The sequence below is a fragment of the Macaca nemestrina genome, chromosome 5, assembly GCF_043159975.1.
Source record: "Macaca nemestrina isolate mMacNem1 chromosome 5, mMacNem.hap1, whole genome shotgun sequence".
NCBI lineage: Eukaryota > Metazoa > Chordata > Mammalia > Primates > Cercopithecidae > Macaca > Macaca nemestrina.
The window spans coordinates 129,630,666-129,645,861 of record NC_092129.1 but is presented as its reverse complement, the minus strand read 5'-3'; the positions used below and the strand labels follow the sequence as shown (position 1 = coordinate 129,645,861).

The window sequence follows — 15,196 nt, the reverse complement described above, 5'->3', positions numbered from 1 at the left end:
CTTCTGAGTCCAGAGGATGGTGGGGCCTGGGACCCTCCTCCATAGGAGAAAGCAGGCACAGTTACCTTTCTTACTTGAGTCTGCTGAGGACTGAAGATCAGCCATGGAGAAGCCCTGGGGTGAGAATCAGACCAAACTCTAGATGTTTGAGGTGGGAAGACCTGTTGATCCCTGGGGGAGGAGCTACTCTTGTCCACTCAATAATTCCTTAGAGGTTGCTCTCCCATGCCAAGGAGTGAGGGAGCTGAGCTCTTTCTACCCGCAAGGCCTACAGTCAGTCAGCTGAGGAGACTGGGGAGAGAGACGCCTCCTCCTAGTGCTCAGGTAGGCTCTGTTAGCTGGGCAGTGGGTGCACAGCTGAACCATGTGGGGAGAGAGCAGTGTTCCTTCCACCACTCATGGTACTGCTGCCTGCTATGATCTGAATGTTTGTATCTGTCCCTGACAAATTCATATGTTGAAACCTAATCCCCAATGCAATTGTTTTAAGAGGTGGGACCTTGGAAGGCGATGGAGCCCTCATGGATGGAATTAATGCCCTTATAAAAGACACAAAAGGGAGCTCATTCACCCCTTCTGCCACGTGAAGACACAGATAGAAAGTGCCTTCTATTAAGCACAGAGTGAGTCCTCACCAGACACTCAATCTGTTGACATCTTGATCTTGAAATTCCCAGCCTCTAGAACTGTAAGAGATAAACTGTTATAAGCCATCTAGTTTAGGATTTTTTTTTTTTTTTTTTTTTTTTTTTTTTTTTTTTGGGACGGAGTCTCGCTCTGTCGCCTAGGCTGGAGTGCAGTGGTGTGATCTCAGCTCACTGCAACCTCCCCCTCCCAAGTTCAATTTATTCTCCTGTCTCAGCCTCCTGAGTAGCTGGGACTACAGGTGCATGTCACCACGCCTGGCTAATTTTTTTGTATTTTTGGTAGAGATGGGGTTTCACCATATTGGTCAGGCTGGTCGCAAACTCATGACCTCAGGTGATCCAACCGCCTCAACCTCCCAAAGTGTTGGAATTACAGGCGTGAACCACCAGGCCCGGCCTGATATTTTTTTTTTTTTTTTTTTTAATAATGAGACAGGGTCTTGCTTTGTCACCCAGGCTGGAGTGCAGTGGCACAATCGCAACAATCACCTCTCACTGCAGCCTCGACCTCCTGGGCTCAAGTGGTCCTCCCACCTCAGCTTCCTGACTATCTGGGTTTATAGGCATGTTCCACAATGTTTGGCTAATTTTTGTATTTTTTTGTAGAAATGGAATTTTTGCCTCCAGTTGGAGTTTGGTCTCCAACTCCTGGGCTCAAGCCATCCTCTTGCCTTGGCCTCCCAAAGTGCTGGGATTACAGACGTGAATCACCATGTCCTGCCAGGATTTTTGTTACAGTAGCCCAAATGGACTAAGATACTACCACTGTAAGTTCTCCCCAGGCCTCAGTGAGCCACTGAGGGAAAATAGCAAAGAATACCGAAGGGACCCAATAGCCAGAGAAATGGCAAACAAGCACAAAGTCGGCAGTCCCCACAAAAGTGAAACGGTTGGAGAAAATAAATGACAACCTGAACCAAAAAACAATAAGAGCATTTAAAAGAACTCTAGTAGCCCCCATGTGGGGACAAAACTGACTTTATTTTAACTGCTAATCTGTCTGAATAAGCCTGAGTTCAGAAATGCCTCCAAAATATGTAGTTGATGTATTACTCCTTATGTAGGAACACCTATTCGTTGTACATTTCTTCCAAAACAACCTTCATTGCAGAAATCATATGCTGTGATCCCCAAAGCCACCTACACGTTCTTTCCAGGGTCCTTATGCTTTTTTCCCATGATATAAGCCCTGGGTCTGGGGCCTTGTGGGGCGGAGCTCTACCTGCATCCTGGCTGCCCAAGACCACACTTCTAAGTTCCCTTTATAAATCACCCAGTGCCGAGAAACTGAATTTGTCTGCCTCATTCTTTGGTTTCTTGGCTCCTTCAACATTGGGGGTCACTTTGCATATATGGCCCCTTTCATGGAATACCCCCGATCCCCTCACAAAAATTTCTGGGAACAAAACTCTTGATTTGTGGGCTAGAAACATTAGTAAATAATCTAAAAGGGATGGTCATTGTTGAGATCTGAAATGGTGGCCTGGAAGTCTAAAAGTGGTAGAAATATATCACAACCCAGAGCAAAAATATAAAAAGATAAAAATCATGAAGAAAATGATAAAGGACTCAGATCTAAGAAACTTCCCATGCAAATAATAGGAGCTACAGAAAAATAAAAAAGAAATATCAAGAAGGGGAAAGAAGACACACTGAGTTCCAGGCAGATTGATCAAAAATAATTTCTAAACTGGAAAAATAAAGAGGAAATTTTATATATTTCTAGGCAGAAAGAAAAAGAAGCAAATGGTTGGATGCGGTGGCTCACGCGTATAATCCTAGCACTTTGGGAGGCCAAGGCAAGTGGATTGCCTGAGCTCAGGAGTTCAAGACCACTCTGGGCAACACAGTGAAACCCCATCTCTACAAAAATACAAAAAATTAGGCTGGGCACAGTGGCTCACGCCTATAATCCCAGCACTTTGGGAGGCTGAGGCGGGCAGATCACAAGGTCAGGAGATTGAGACCATCTTGGCAAACACAGTGAAACCCCGTCTCTACTAAAAATTAGCCAGGCGTCTCTACGAAATTAGCCAGGCGTGATGGCAGGTGCCTGTAGTCCCAGGTACTCAGGAGACTGAGGCAGGAGAATGATGTGAACCCATGAGGCGGAGTTTGCAGTGAGCTGAGATCGCGGGACTATACTCAAAACAAAACAAAACAAACAAAACAAAACAAAAGAAACAAACTAGCTTGTGACCTCTGACCTTCAATACTGGAAGGAAAAATACGTTCACGTAACATCCTCAGACTACTGAGAGAAAAGGACTGAAACTCAAGGATTTAGCATTCAGCCAAAGTATTATTCACCTGCCAGAGTAAAAGAAAGATATTTGCCGACAAACAAGAATTCACAGACTCTCTCACTTGCATATGCCACTAAGAGCTCTTGCCAAACAACAAAGTTATTGGAACAGAGATTTAATATGTGGCAGAAGACTTATTTCACATTGACATGTGGTTAAAAGGATAATGATAGAGTACCTAGGAAAGTATAACTTAAATATTAAATAAAGTGTCTTGAAAAACAAAAGATGCAATTCATTAGTGGGAAAAGCTACTAATGGCTAGGAACACAAAGGACTAAACGATCTCTTCAAAGCCTAGGAGTTGGCCGGACACAGTAGTGCACTCCTGTAATCCCAGCACTTTGGGAGGCCAAGGCAGGCGGATCACCAGAGGTCAGGAGTTCAAGACCAGCCTGGCCAACATGGCAAACCCTGTATCTAATAAAAGTACAAATATTAGCCAGGCGTGGTGGCGCATGCCTGCAATCCCAGCTACTTGGGAGGCTGAGATAGGAGAACCGCTTGAACCCAGGAGGTGGAGGTTGCAGTGAGCTAAGATTGCACCACTGCACTCCAGCCTGGGCAACAGAGCGAGATTCTGTCACACACACACACACACAAAACAACAACAACCTAGGAGTTGAGGTACGTTCGATAGATGGGGGAAAGTAAAAGTGATCTAATATTTGCACTAAGTGAGGAGCTAAAAGCATTCTGAAGGTCTTATCTTAAGGGGAAGAGAATAAACAGTGGGAGAATTAAGCATTTCCGTAAGAGGAAAAGGGTGCTCTCTTGTTTCCATATAACTATTATTATACTAAAGAAATATGTCATTATTTTTATTATAACCATTATTTATTTAAATATAAAATTATATTAAAATAATATATTTATTATATAATATTTATTATTATTATTATAAAGAAAAAATTATACTGTAGAAACATATAACTATAGGGAAAATAAAAGGTAATCAATAGTGAAATAAAAAATTACAATAAAACCTTCAAGTTATGGCCGGGCGCGGTGGCTCCAGTCTATAATCCCAAGCACTTTGGGAGGCCGAGACGGGCGGATCACGAGGTCAGGAGATCGAGACCATCCTGGCTAATACGGTGAAACCCCGTCTCTACTAAAAAATACAAAAAACTTGCCGGGCAAGGTGGCGGGCGCCTGTAGTCCCAGCTACTCGGGAGACGGGGCAGGAGAATGGCGTAAACCCGGGAGTCAGAGCTTGCAGTGAGCTGAGATCCGGCCACTGCACTCTAGCCTGGGCAACAGAGCGAGACTCCGTCTCAAAAAAAAAACAACAACAAAAAACAACAACAAAAAGAAAACCTTCAAGTTAGTGAAGGGAGAAAAGAGAATGAAGAGCAACTTGTCAAAACCATAAAAGCAAAGACAAAGAAAAGAGAAAAATTAAATAAATAGTAAATATGACAAAAAGAATAAAATTAAAAGGTCAATTTTACTAAAAATGAAGTAAATTAATTTTTCTATTAACAAATTCTAAAATATAACAGAAAACAACCCCCATCTGTGTATTATTTATAAGACATTTAAAATGGGGTAATAAAGTTTTGAAAACAAATTGATACACTGAAGTAATACAAATAAAACAATAGAAAGATGGACATTATGTTAGTGTATGATTTACAACATATACAGGTATTACTACATCATAAACCTGTATGCATCAAACAACATGGAGCTAAATTTAAGGAAAGGAAAGGTGATAAAATATAATGATTTCTAAAATTGTTATTGGGAGATTTTATTTTATGGAAGATTTTCATATACATCTTTCAGAATCAGAGAAACTTAATAGTCTAAAAGTAATTAAAGGCTCGGCATGGTGGCTCATGCCTGTAATCCCAACACTGGTAGGCCAAGGCGTGGACCACTCGAGGCCAGGAGTTCCAGACCAGTCGGTCAACATGGTAAAACCTTGTCTCTACTAAAAATACAAAAATTAGCTGGCATCGTGGCACAGGCCTGTAATCCCAGCTACTCGGGAGGCTGAGGCAGGAGAATCGATTGAACCCAGGAGATGGAGGTTGCACTCAGCCGAGATCAAGCCACTGCACTCCAGCCTGGACTACAAAGCAAGACTCCATCTTAAAAGAAAAAATAAGTAAAGACACTGGGAAATTGAATGATATAGTCAATAATTTCAAGTTAGTAGATACAGTCTTTGTGTCTTTTAAGTAAGGATATGTGTGTGTGAGAGAGTGTGTGTGTGTGTGTATATATATACATATATATGTATATTTCTTCCCATATGTCCACGGATTATTTATAAAAATTGTTTGGTAATTGGTCTCAAAGAAAAACTTCTAACAAAATTTTAATTTTAACAAAGTTTGCAGGCCTTAAAGAAAATCTCACATCAAATGTTTAAAAAGCTTAGACTATAACATAATAAAATTAGAAATAAGTATAAAAAAGGATAAACAAAAAGACTTAAATACCTATAAATTAACACATTTCTAGGCTGGGTGTGATGGCTCATGCCTGTAATTCCAGCATTTTGCCAGGCTGTAGCAGGTGAATTGCTTGAGGCTACGAGTTTTTAATCAGCCTGAGTAACATAGTGAGACCCTGTCTCAATAAAAAAATTTTTTTTTTAAATTAGCCAGGCATGGTGGTGCCTCCTGTAGTCCTAGCTACTTGGGAGGCTGAGGTGGGAAGATCACTTGAGGAGTTCAAGTTTACAGTGAGCTATAATCATGCCAGCTTGGGTGACAGAGCAAGACTTTGTCTCAATAAATAAAAAATAAAAAAAGAAAGAAGGAAGGAAAGAAAAAAAGGAAACATATTTCTAAAAATCTTGGATTAGTGAGAAAATCAAAACAGATTAGACATATGGAATGCAAGAAAAAGGAAAATACTTTATGCAAAATGGAGGGAATGGAACACAGTAAAAGTTGCATTCCGAAGGAATTCTATTAGTCTTTTTTTTTTTTTTGAGATAGAGTTTTGCTCTTATCGCCCAGGCTAGAGTGCAGTGGTGCAATCTTGGCTCACTGCAACCTTTGCCTTCTGGTATCAAGTGATTCTCCTGCCTCAACCTCCCAAATTGCTGGGGTTACAGGCGCCTGCCACCATGCCCAGATAATTTTTTTGTATTTTTAGTAGAGACGGGGTTTCACCATGTTGGCCAGGCTGGTCTCGAACTGCTGACCTCGTGATCCACCCGCCTCAGCTTCCCAAAGTGCTGGGATTACAGCAGTGAGCCACTGCACCTGGCCAGCATTCTATTAGTCTTAAACACATTAATTTCCAGAGAAGAAAGACTATAATAAAAAACAAACCTGATAGTAATCTTAATAAATTAGAAAAGTTCATAAGATATTCTTTTAAAAAGTATGAAGGGGGGAATAATAAAAATAAAAGCTGAAAATAATGACATGTAAGTAGAAAAAAAATAAGAAAAATTTTAAAGTTGATTCTTTGAAAAAATAGTAAGAGAAACTTTTCCCAAGCTAGATTTTTTTAAAAAGGAGAGAAGGAAACAAAAATACAGAATTAAGATGAAAAAGGAGATAATCACACTCTTCACTGATGAATGAAATTATAAGCAACTGTAACATTTAATCTCATAGAAACTAATGAGAAAACCTAAAGGAAATCACCAGTTAGAAAAATATGTTTCAAATTTTGTCCCGAGGAAACATAAAATAACTTGAATAAACTAATTTATCAGAGAAGAGACTCAAAAGGTCTGTCATGTAAAAAACTTTTAGGCCAAGCATAATGACTCATACCTGTAATCCCAGCACTTTGGGAAGCTGAGGCTGGAAGACTGCGTGAGCCCAGGAGTTTGAGACCAGCCTAGGCAACACAGCCAGACCCCATCTCTATCAAAAAATTGGCTGGTTGTGGTAATGTGCGCCTGTAGCCCCAGCTACTCAGGAGGCTGAGGTGGGAGGATTGCTTGAGCCCAGGAGCTCAAGGCTACAGTAAGCCATGGTCATGCCACTGCACTCCAACTTTGGGTGAGAGAAAGATACCCTATCTCAAAAGGCACTTGGTAAATGCAGCTGGCAGATAGAACAAAAAAAACTAAGTAAACCAGAACATGCTTGGGGAATTCTCCTTGGCACTCTTGGAGCTAGGGTACAGGTACCAACCCTGTGATATTTCATCCCACTGGGTAAGATATAATTCACAAGAGCAGGGGCTCAAGGGGGATTTCCTCATAGGAAAATATAAGGACACCACTTTGATAAATTTCAAGGATAGCAGTAGGAAAAAAAAAAAAAGTCAAGGTTTTCGACATAGGCAGAAATTACAAGGCAGTATTTTTTCCAGAGAAGCACTTTAAGACAAGCAGTGCTAGCTTCTAGAACATAAAATCGGTGCACTCACACAGGGACCTGCATTTTCAGTTTGTACTCAGCTCTGCATGAGGTTGATCCTGAGCATGGGTTAGCACTCATCTTCAAGGCGGGTGTTTTGCTGCCACATACAGATCAATTTTGACACACTTTAAAAGTTCTCAGGTGAATTAAAGAAGCTACTACAAATATGTTGGTGGTCATATTCAAGAATGAGGCTACCTCATGTGGATGGGTAGATGCCTAGGCATTGTCACTCTTAGGCATCCTTAGAATAGATGCCCTTAATTTCACAATTAAAAATTTAAAAATAGTTCAGAAATATAATTACTTCCAAATATTATTTAACCTTAAAAAGAAACGAAATCCTCCAGCCTGGGTGACAGAGCCAGACTCCGTCTCAAAAAAAAAAAAAAAGGAAATCCTGTCACATGCTATAACATGAATGAACCTTGAAGACATTATGCTAAGTCAAATAAACCAGTCACACAGAAAGTACTGTATTATTCCACTTATATGGGGTATCTAAAGTGAGCAAATTTATAAACAGAACATAGAATGGTGGTTGCCAGGTACTGGGGAGAGGAGATAATAGGAAGTTATTGTTCAATGTTACAGACTTTCAGTTTTGTGAGATGAAATAGTTCTGAAGATTGGTTGTATGGCAATGTAAACATACTTAACACTACCGAACTGCATATTTAAAAACGGTTAAGAGGCTGGGCGTGGTGGCTCTCACCTGTAATCCCAACACCTTGGGAGGCTGAGGCGGGTGGATTGCTTGAGGCTAGGAGTTTGAGACCAGCTTGGGCAACATGACAAAACATCATCTCTACAAAAAACAGAAAAATTAGCTGGCTATGATGGTGCGTGCCTGTAGTCCCAGCTACTCAGGAGGCTGAGGTAGGAGGATCACTTGAACCTGGGAGGCGAATGTGACAGTGAGCTGAGATGGTGCCACTGCACTTCAGCCTGGGAGACAGAGACCCTGTCTCAAAACAAACAAACAAAACACACACACACACAAAACGGTTAAGATGGTTAATTCATGTTATATGTATTTTACCACAATTAAAAATGAAAAATGGACGATAGAAACTTCTGAATAGTATAGTGGAGTGCTTAGGCAGAACATATGAGGTGCTTTCCTCTATAGTAGACGAGACAGAAAGTATGAGATTTCCAGATGATTAATGAGAGATTTGGTATCAAGAAAGATTATTTATTTATTTTGAGACGAGTCTCACTCTGTGGCCCAGGCTGGAGTGCAGTGGCGCAATCTTGGCTCACTGCAACCTCTGCCTCCTGGTTCAAACAATTCTCCTGCCTCAGCCTCCCGAGTAGCTGGGATTACAGGCGCCTGCTACCATGTCCGGCTAATTTTTAAATTTTCAGTAGAGACGGGTTTCACCATGTTGGCCAGGCTGGTCTGGAACTCCTGACCTCAGGTTATCTGCCCACCTTGGCCTCCCAAAGTGCTGGGATTATAGGTGTGAGCCACCAGGCCTGGCCTACAAGAATGATTTCACAGGCTTGGTGCACTGTCCCATCTTTTCACCTCCAAGGAACTATGCAATGTGAACTATGTTATTCTGACTCCCCCTGAGTGAGAACGGGACTGGACTTCCCCCAGTCCTCTGATTATCCTAGTCCCAAGCATTTTTTCCAGAGCCTACAATGCCTGAGGCACTGGCCTAGGCACTGGGGACACAAGTGTCAAATCTAAACAGACTCACCTCATTCCCTGCTGTTACTGGAGATAAGGTTCTTGTGAGGAAGACAGCTCATCACACAACTAACTTGTGAAAAATGTTGTGAAGCAGACATTAAAGAGGCAATGAGAGAAGTGATCTTCAGCTGGAGTGGAGGAGATACTGAGCTTTAGTGATCTTCAGCTGGAGTGGAGGAGATACTGAGCTTTAGTGATCTTCAGCTGGAGTGGAGGTGATGCTGAGCTTTAGTGATCTTCAGCTGGAGTGGAGGTGATGCTGAGCTTTAGTGATCTTCAGCTGGAGTGGAGGAGATACTGAGCTTTAGTGATCTTCAGCTGGAGTGGAGGAGATACTGAGCTTTAGTGATCTTCAGCTGGAGTAGAGGTGCTGCTGAGCTTTAGTGATCTTCAGCTGGAGTGGAGGTGCTGCTGAGCTTTAGTGATCTTCAGCTGGAGTGGAGGTGCTGCTGAGCTTTAGTGATCTTCAGCTGGAGTGGAGGTGATGCTGAGCTTTAGTGATCTTCAGCTGGAGTGGAGGTGATGCTGAGCTTTAGTGATCTTCAGCTGGAGTGGAGGTGCTGCTGAGCTTTAGTGATCTTCAGCTGGAGTGGAGGTGCTGCTGAGCTTTAGTGATCTTCAGCTGGAGTGGAGGTGCTGCTGAGCTTTAGTGATCTTCAGCTGGAGTGGAGGTGCTGCTGAGCTTTAGTGATCTTCAGCTGGAGTGGAGGTGATGCTGAGCTTTAGTGATCTTCAGCTGGAGTGGAGGTGCTGCTGAGCTTTAGTGATCTTCAGCTGGAGTGGAGGTGATGCTGAGCTTTAGTGATCTTCAGCTGGAGTGGAGGTGATGCTGAGCTTTAGTGATCTTCAGCTGGAGTGGAGGTGATGCTGCGCTTTAGTGATCTTCAGCTGGAGTGGAGGTGATGCTGAGCTTTAGTGATCTTCAGCTGGAGTGGAGGTGCTACTGAGCTTTAGGGATCTTCAGCTGGAGTAGAGGTGCTGCTGAGCTTTAGTGATCTTCAGCTGGAGTAGAGGTGCTATTGAGCTTTAGTGATCTTCAGCTGGAGTGGAGGAGATACTGAGCTTTAGTGATCTTCAGCTGGAGTAGAGGTGCTACTGAGCTTTAGGGATCTTCAGCTGGAGTAGAGGTGCTACTGAGCTTTAGTGATCAGCTGGAGTGGAGGTGATACTGAGCTTTAGTGATCAGCTGGAGTGGAGGTGATACTGAGCTTTAGGGATCTTCAGCTGAAGTAGAGGTGATACTGAGCTTTAGCATGTGAACAAGGTTCCCAACATTTCATCATGGCAGTGGTTTTCAAGTTATACTTTCTAGAAGCATTTTTGGACCTCTAAGGAAGAGTGGGGAAAGGGGAAGAGGCCTAATGGCTCAAAGCAGGGTAGGGTTGAGAGGCAATAGATTTATTTATCCAAGCAACGAACACTTACTTTCTCTGAGAATCATAGCTGCAGTGGGAGGTGGGATGAATTTGCAACATCTGAAAGCAAAAAGATGTGAGTTGCTCATAAGGGAATAAATAAATATAACATGATCTATTCCCTGGTTTCGTGTCACCAGCTTATCTATAAACTTAGAAACTTCTTATGATTCCTGGAACCTCTCCTGGTCTCTGGCACCCACAACTTCAACTCCAATTTCCTGGGGTTGCTGGGTGCTTACGCCCAAAAGCCCAACTGCATCAGGACACTCTGTCATATGGAAATGGAAGAATGTCCTGGTAGAGCTGAAGCTCTGCTTCTACTGTATCATGCCGCAACAGCTGCAAATCCTGCTCCCTCCAGAAAACCACACTTGCTAGTTAGGCCTTCTTTCTCCACCTCTCTCAGGAAGGGGGCTTAAAACAGGAGGAGATGGTAGACAGTCTCTTTGTTAGTAACAACTGCTTCTATTTATTGCATGCTTACTGTGTCCCAGTATTTTATTTTTAATATCACAACAATCCCATGAGGAAACAAATATTAGCTCTGGGTCCTAGATGTGAAACCCGAGGTTCAGAAAAGTTAAGAATCTTGCCCAAATTTATACTGCTCATAAGTGACAGTGCCAGGTGTGAGCCCTTTGTGTGTGCTCCAAACCATTCAGTGAAAAAAGCAAGAAGTCAGCCAGGCGTGGTGGCTCACACCTGTAATCCCAGCACTTTGAGAGGCTGTGGCGGACAGATCACGAGGTCAGGAGTTTGAGACAAGCCCGGCCAACATAGTGAAACTCTGTCTCTACTAAAAATACAAAAATTAGCCAGGCATGGTAGCACGCGCCTGTAGTCCCAGCTACTCAGGAGGCTGAGGCAGGAGAATCACTTGAACCTGGGAGGCAGAGGTTGCAGTGAGCCGAGATCATGCCACTGCACTCCAGCCTGGGTGACAGAGCAAGACTCTATCTCAAAAAAAAAAAAAGGCAAGAAGTCTTAGACCACCTATCTAGTAGTGGGCACAGAGTCATTCAGATAAGGCCATTGAAAAAGAAGGTAGAAGGGGAAGATGAGTTAGTACTTGAAAGTCTGCTGTCTTGACACAGCCTATCCCAAAATGATACATGTATTTGTTAATGGAATTTACCCATTTTATACATAGCACATGTTTTGTATGTGGTGTTGAGCATAGAGGTCTTCATTATGAGCCAGGAAATGTAAGTTTCACTTCCAATATGAGGTGCGTCTCTGTCACAAATGGCTTTACTATTCAAAATTTTCAGACCCCAGTTTCTGTCTTCACTTGACTGAGAATAATTCAATGACAGAGAATGTTCTAGTCTCCTTTGTGTCTCCAGTATCCAGTACAGGGCCCCAAAATGTTTGAGGGTGAAATGACTAGGGAAGGAGGAGAAGAAAGGAGGAAGAGATTTCTCTTGTAACATCTGTCCTGGTGTCAGCAGTATTAATTTAAAAAGTTTGCAGGGTTTGTTGAAAAGGTCTGTTGTCCATCTTGGTGGCAAACTAGGAGGAAATGATATCTAGCAAGGGCCTCTTTGGCATAAAGGGCACAGAATGTGAAACTGACATGTACACACAAGGGAATGCCTTCCTTCAGCAACCTTTCCTTTGCCCTTGTTCTTTCCGAAGCAACTGACACCACAAAATGAGAAGAGGTGGAACGGGAGAAAGGCTCGCAACGATGACTTACCTGGCCGCTTCCCTTTCAGTTACCTTTGTGGACGCAAGAATGCAGAGGTCGGAGCTGCTCTAACACAATGTGGAATTGTGAGCTAGTTTTGTGCCACTAAACTCACCTGATATATATTCTTCAGTGTCCTCAATTCTTTTTACCTTTGCAGAGCTAACTCTTATTTTAGGATTGTGCCAGGATTTAAACTGGGAGCATCAGCAGCAGAGGGCAAAGGAGTCAAGCTAATAAGCTCTCCAATTCTGCTTCTTGCAGACTGCTTCAGTTTTGAAGGAGAAGTTGTTATTTTTAGAATTCTTACTTGCATTCACCCTGAACCCTGAATGATTAACTCCTAGTGTGTCCCTCAAGTTTAACCCATTTTCCGCCTCTGCTCCTAGGAACATGAGCATGCTTTCCACTCAGTGACCAGGATTTTAAAAAACTATTTTCAACCTGCCTCCTCTTCCTCTACCCATCTCCCCAAATGCAGCCCTTACCCTCCACCCCTCTCTTATTAAAATCATGTCCATTCAATCTCCAGACTTGTTTGGGGGAGGTGGCAGCATTGTAAGATAAACCTTGAGTAATTATTATTATTTATTTATTTATTTTGAGATGGAGTCTGTCTCTGTCACCCAGGCTGGAGTGCAGTGGCGTGATCTTGGCTCACTGCAAGCTCCGCCTCCTGGGTTCAAGTGACTTTTCTGCCTCAGCCTCCACAGTAGCTGCGACTAAAGGCGCATGCCACCATGCCCAGCTAATTTTTGTATTTTTAGTAGAGACGGGATTTCACCATATTGGCCAGATTGGACTTGAACTCCTGACCTCGTGATCTGCCCACCTCGGCCTCCCAAGGTGCTGGGATTACAGACGTGAGCCACGGCACCCGGCCTATTTTTTTTCTTTATGTTAAGTTCCAGGGTACATGTGCAGGATGTGCAGGTTTGTTACATAGGTACGCATGTGCTATGGTGGTTTGCTGCACCCATCAACCCATCGCCTAGGTATTAAGCCCCACATGCACTAGCTCTTTTTCCTGGTGCTCTCCCTCCTCCAGCACCCTAGCCTGAAGTTATTATTAAAGTTCAGTTTAACTCTTGTGGTGTCTACAGAGCGTGACCTTGTTGAGTCTTCAACAGATTGTAGCATTACTCACCTTATGTCATTAAACTGCAGAGGGTGGGGGGATAGAATAAGGGAAGCACACAGCTCAGCACGTGGGGAGTTTATTTAAAACTCTTGTGGTCTTTCATTGACTAGGCCGATGAAGTCATTGCTGGCTTATAAATCAACAAAATACTGTTAAAATGTAATCTCCTTTCGTGGTTTGTTATAATAAATTACCTTGACTACTCTTTTAAAAAATCACAAAGAGAAAATTATAATTTTCCTTCATTAAGTTCAACACTTGTGAGCATCTCTCAGGTAAATTAAGAGGAAAAATACATACAAATAGTTAGATTTTGGAAATATTTGCACCTAAAACAATAGATGTTCTATGGGAGTAATAAGTAGTTCCTAATGTTGACTTATCTAAATGTATTCTTTCTTTCTTTCTTTCTTTCTTTTTTAATGTGACTATGATGACCAGGAAAGGAGCCAAAAAAAAAAAAAAGTTTGAAAATAAATGCAAAACCTTAAGTGGTGCACATCTGTAATCCCAGCAATTGGGGGCTGGGGAGGGGAGGCAGTGGCTGAGGCTGGAGGATGGCTTGAGCCCAGGAGTTTGAGACCAACCTGAACAACATAGTAAGATCCTGTCTCTTTAAAAAAGAAATAAATTGGCCAGACATGGTGGTTCATGCCTGTAATTCCAGCACTTTGGGAGGCCAAGATGGGCAGACCACCTGAGGTCAGGCATTCAAGACCAGCCTGGCCAACATGGTGAAACCCTGTGTCTACTAAAAATACAAAAATTAGCTGGGCATGGTGGCAGGTGCCTGTAATCCCAGTTACTGGGGAGGCTGAGGCAGGATAATCACTTGAACCCAGGAGGCAGAGGTTGCAGTGAGCTGAAATCACGCCACTGCACTCCAGGCTGGGTGACAGGGCAAGACTCCGTCTCAAACAAACAAAAAACAAAGACAACAAGGAAATAAATAAGGAAAAAAGGGAAAAAAAAGAACTTGCAAACTTGCAATGAAAAATGGGCGCATTTGCTAACACTGCCCAAATTGGGTGATGTGTTTTTTATTTTATTTTTTAAACTTTTTACCGGCAAGAGAGATTCTCTGGCATGAACTGAAGGTGCCATCTTTTCTGGGTGATGTGTTTTAACATTGTACTGAGTCTGGTTAGGGTGGCTCTTGACAGGATAATACTTTTTTTTTTTTTTTTAATAAAAAATAATTGTATTTAGGCCGGGTGCGGTGGCTCGCACCTGTAATCCCAGCATTTTGGGAGGCTGAGACAGATGGATCACCTGAGTTCAGGAGTTTGAGACCAGCCTGACCAACATGGAGAAACCCCGTCTTTACTAAAAATACAAAATGAGCTGGGTGTGGTGGTGCATGCCTGTAGTCCCAGCTACTCAGGAGGCTGAGGCAGGAGAATCACTTGAAACTGGGAGGCGGAGGTTGTGATGAGCTGAGATCGCACCACTGCACTCCAGCCTGGGCAACAAGAGCAAAACTCAGTCTCAAAAAAAAAAAAAGAAAAAAAATTGTATTTACTTAGAAGCATTCAGAATGTCAAGAAAACAGCTGCAACTTTTTTTTTTTTTTTTTTTTGCAATTACAGAGTGATATTCAGTTAATGGAACAACAATTATTTGGTATAAGCTGTATCAGAGACAACTGAAGATGAAAAAAACTACCATTGCCATATATAACTAATTTGTGCTGTGTACCAAAAAGAACTTGTTTGAAATTTCCATGCCAATTTACAACCCCCATACTTTACCAGGCAAGGTTAGTGGTTATTGAAAATACCACCAGGCGTGGTGGCATGCGCCTGCAATCCCAGCTACTCAGGAGGCCAAGGCAGGAGAATCACTTGAACCCGGGAGGCAGAGGATGGAGTGAGCCAAGATGGTGCCACTGCACTCCAGCCTGGGTGACAGAGGAGACTCCATCTCAAAATATAAACAGAAAA

At 42.6% G+C, this 15,196-nt stretch overlaps 1 long non-coding RNA gene across 1 annotated transcript in view; it reads right to left on the bottom strand.

Annotated features, from left to right (window-relative positions):
• Positions 1-15,146, bottom strand: part of LOC105490847 (uncharacterized) — a 28,030-nt gene extending 12,884 nt beyond the window's left edge. Inside the window, exons 1-4 of the long non-coding RNA XR_011623649.1 lie at positions 15,005-15,146; positions 10,430-10,479; positions 9,012-10,228; positions 8,015-8,107 (exon numbers count right to left, since the gene is read on the bottom strand). This is a non-coding gene — a long non-coding RNA (uncharacterized lncRNA). The remainder of the gene's footprint in view (positions 1-8,014; positions 8,108-9,011; positions 10,229-10,429; positions 10,480-15,004) is intronic.
• Positions 15,147-15,196: the final 50 nt, after the last annotated feature.